Source organism: Phyllopteryx taeniolatus, chromosome 16 (assembly GCF_024500385.1).
Source record: "Phyllopteryx taeniolatus isolate TA_2022b chromosome 16, UOR_Ptae_1.2, whole genome shotgun sequence".
Classification (NCBI taxonomy): Eukaryota; Metazoa; Chordata; class Actinopteri; order Syngnathiformes; family Syngnathidae; genus Phyllopteryx; species Phyllopteryx taeniolatus.
The window spans coordinates 7,268,453-7,272,655 of NC_084517.1; the positions used below are offsets into that span (position 1 = coordinate 7,268,453).

The 4,203-nt window shown below is 43.4% G+C and overlaps 1 long non-coding RNA gene across 1 annotated transcript; it reads right to left on the reverse strand.

Moving 5' to 3' along the window:
- Positions 1–512: 512 nt before the first annotated feature.
- Positions 513–3,866, reverse strand: LOC133466469 (uncharacterized). The gene is made up of 2 exons (XR_009784944.1): positions 3,458–3,866; positions 513–601 (listed from the first exon to the last, which is right to left on the reverse strand). It is a non-coding gene; the product is annotated as an uncharacterized LOC133466469 (long non-coding RNA).
- Between the last annotated feature and the right edge of the window lie 337 nt (positions 3,867–4,203).

Sequence of the window (4,203 nt, forward strand, 5' to 3'; positions counted from 1 at the left end):
AGCTCATTGTTGTGCAGATGACTTTTTTGCTTCTTTTCCCACGAAATGGTTTTCAATACAGGAGGTGTGAGTGCCTCATCTCTGCAGCCTGATTCCATGACTGCTTCGTCCAATTTCAGAAGGTTTCTTAAGTAGAGAGATCTGGGCAATTCTTTTTGTAATTTTTGCCCCAGTGAATCCCTTTCTCTTCCTCTCACAGGTCTTGACTTTAGTTCAATGCGATTGTGGATGCTCATACCACCCTTGAAATGTACAGTGTCTTAAAAAAATCCTTTGCTATCTATTGTGACGGTGACTTCAACAGGACAGTTCTCAAATTGACAGTAACACAGACACCAAAATTCCAGGTCTTGTCTTATTGAGCCAAGTGTCTTAGTTCTGTCTTTTGAAAGCTATTGAACAGTATGGATGGATGGATCTAATTCCTTTGGAAATAATGCCAGTCAAGGCCCTTGAATCCTCTGGGTTTTCTCAATTTCTGTAATGAGGCCCAGTCCTATTGGTCAACTAAAAAATAGGTTGGACCGGAAGGCACTTTTATCCTTATGAATGCATCGTCTTCTGTCGACAAGTCAGGATCACGGTCATTGATACTGGTTCCCTATAGAATAAATAGGAAAGCAAAAATATATGAATGGTTTTGTAATCTTTAGTACCTATACCTCATAAGTATGCCTCACAGTTCTGAGGACCAGGGTTCAATCCCCGGTCCTGCCTGTGTGGAGTTTGCATGCTCTCCCCTTGCCTGCATGGGTTTTTGCCCGGCACTCCGTTTTCCTCCCACATCCCAAAAACATGCATTAATTGGAGACTCTAAATTGCCCGTAGGTGTGAGTGTGAATGTTTGTTTGTAGGGTTAGGTGAGGGGAACTGAACCCTCCCTCTCCCAGTATAGGGGAAATAATTCCCCTTCCGGGATCGGGGGGGAGATGCACGGTCCATCCCCCTACGCCATCTCCCGTCTCCATTTCCCCATTCCTGGCGGCGTGCCTGCTGGCCACGCCGGTCATAGTGGACCACTTTCCACTCTCCACCAGTCATCTTTGTTCCAATTGTCTTTTTTGTATTTCCAATTGAGTTTTATAGAGTCGCCTTTGTTATTTATGTAATAATTGATGTTTTGGATGTGCTATTTATTAACAGTTATGAATTTGTAATATATCTCTAATTATAACAACAAAAAACAAAAAAAGAGAATCCCCCCAAAAAAACAACTTTTGTCGACCAAACGGTGTGCCTTGACAACGTTTCGGCTCTAAGGAGCCTTCCTCAGGTCCTGGCACACTGAATTTAATAAATGCACTGTAAAAATAAGTGATGTTGACTGTTCAAACTCCCAAACTGAGCTAGTGAAAACGCCCTCCCCTTTTATACCCCTTGTTTTTTGGTCCTATTTTAAAAAAGATATTTTAAAAGAATATGTGCAAAGTAAAACCCACTTTAAATTAACCCCATAATTGCCATCTTGAAATTGAACCTTTGTCCATGTATTGATATTTTAACCTTATAACTCGTTTAATAACATTTTAATTGTATAGTTTTTTTAGCTTTTTATGCTGTTTTATATTTTTTAATGTATTTTACCAATTGTTTTGCTTTTTTGGGTCTTTTTAACTTTTTGTGATGTAATTGTAATTAACTTTGTTCCCCCTAGGGTTAAAGTTGGAAATAGGGATAGGAATGAAGTGGTTAGGGTTTGAAGTGGTTAGGGTTTAAGATTAGGGGTTGGAAATGGGGATAGGATAGGACTAGAGTTAGATAGGGATGTGAGTGGTTAAGGTTAGGAGTTAGGGTTAGGTTAGGGTTAGGGTTAGTTAGGGTTTAGGGTTAGGGTTAGGTTAGGGTTAGGGTTAGGGTTAGGTTAGGGTTAGGGTTAGGGTTTAGGGTTAGGGTTAGGGTTTAGGGTTAGGGTTAGTTAGGGTTAGGGTTAGGGTTAGGGTTAGGGTTTAGGGTTAGGGTTAGTTAGGGTTAGGGTTAGGGTTAGGGTTAGGGTTAGGTTAGGGTTAGGTTAGGGTTAGGGTTAGGGTTAGGGTTAGGGTTAGGGTTAGGGTTAGGGTTAGGGTTAGGGGAGTGAAACCGAGCCTCCCCCTCGGGGGAAGAGCGCCCCCGAGAGGAAGAAAATGCACTGTCCATCCCCCAAGCTCCACACTATGCATCCGCCCGGCCACAACTCTGAGACGCGGTTTTAGTTCCGTTTAATAAAATTATTTTTGTTCCCACTGTGTCCTTATTTGACTTTTCTGTTTGTTTACTTTGTCCAATGAAACTGTGAGTATTTTTTCACCCTACTTTGTATTTGTTTTGACTTGTTTTGGTTGAATCACCTTTAATTTAGTTTTTTTGCATTATGTAAATTTTGGGTCCATCCTCCATCCATTCCGATTGGCTCCGTCCGTCCTCCATTTTGTCCAATTCAATTGTGAGTATTTGTTTACCCTACCTTGTATTTGTTTTCGTATTTTGGTTGAGTCACCTTTAATTTAGTTTTTTTGCATGCTGTTAATTTAGGGTCCATCCTCCATCCATTCCAATTGGCTCCAGCCTTCCTCCATTTTGGTTGAATTGATTTTTTTATATATATATAGCCTTCCTCCATTTTGGTTGAATTGATTTTTTTGTATTATTTTAATGATGTCCTAATTTTAGGTTCAAGAGTCACCCCATTTCAAACAGCACACACACACACAAAAAAGGCACCCCCACACCAAAAACAACAAATGGCATATCCGCCCAAAAACAACAATATTATAATGATGTGGCACCCCCATTACATCCTTCCTCTAGCTTTCCCTAACTCCAAGTAAGCCTGTTGCGCAATATTTCGACCGATTTTGGTCTTCATCAGGCGCAGCTCACTTCATCGGGCGGCTCATTTAGAGCATCCAACCCGGAACCAGTAAGTATGATGCATTTTGTCTACTAACCCTATCTTTTACCAAAATTTGTGTTGTTTGTGCTTATTTTACAAAAAAATAGTGTTGTTTGTTTTATTTGACTCCATTTGGTGTTTTTCAATTGTTTTTTCAGTTAAGTTGAATTTTCCCCGCAGTCTGTTTGTATTATTTGACCCAATTTGGTGTTTTTCCATTGTTTTAGTTAACTTTAGTTCAATTTTAGTTAATTAATTTATTTATTTATTTATTTATTTATTTATTTATTTTGAGACCTTAATGTCGGCCCATCCCAGGGGTTAACGGTTTCTCCCATATTGGGGTTATAGCCCGTTCGGGTTAGGGTTGAGGGGCCTCGGAATTAAGGCCACCTCCCCCGAATTTACTGGCACAACTAGTGTCGCGCATCTCCAAAAATTAGGTTTAGGGCTGGACTCCCACTGAGGTTAAGATTAGGATCCGGAATGGGTGAGGTGTCCGGTCCTCCATAGTGGACCCGGCCGAAATCCACCCACCACGCGACCCCCCCCACTAGCACCAACCCCAGCCACCCTCATCCCACCAACCTGACTAAGGTCCAATTTGTTGGTTCACGTGCTGGTCCGGCATCACCTCCTCTGTTGCGGCTGGCTCCCTCGGATCCTAGTCACGACTCCAATTCACGCGGCTTACAAGCTCTCCGGCGGCGCGTCTCTCTTCACGCGTCTTACTGGCTCTCTGGCTGCGCGACTCGTATTCACGCGACTTACGGCTCGGCGGCGGCGCGACTCGTATTCACGCGTCTTACTGCTCTTCGGCGGCGCGACTCCACAATAGGTAAGGTCCGGAAGGCGAGACGAGGCGACCGGGGCCCGCGCCAGGGGACGAGCACACTGGCGAGGGACCCCGCCGTATCCAAGCCAAATGGCGCTGAATCCGAGTGAAAAAAAGTCCGGGCGGAAGAGAGCGAGGGGGAGGCACTGGCGAGGTTAGGGGAGTGAAACCGAGCCTCCCCCTCGGGGGAAGAGCGCCCCCGAGAGGAAGAAAATGCACTGTCCATCCCCCAAGCTCCACACTATGCATCCGCCCGGCCACAACTCTGAGACGCGGTTTTAGTTCCGTTTAATAAAATTATTTTTGTTCCCACTGTGTCCTTATTTGACTTTTCTGTTTGTTTACTTTGTCCAATGAAACTGTGAGTATTTTTTCACCCTACTTTGTATTTGTTTTGACTTGTTTTGGTTGAATCACCTTTAATTTAGTTTTTTTGCATTATGTAAATTTTGGGTCCATCCTCCATCCATTCCGATTGGCTCCGTCCGTCCTCCATTTT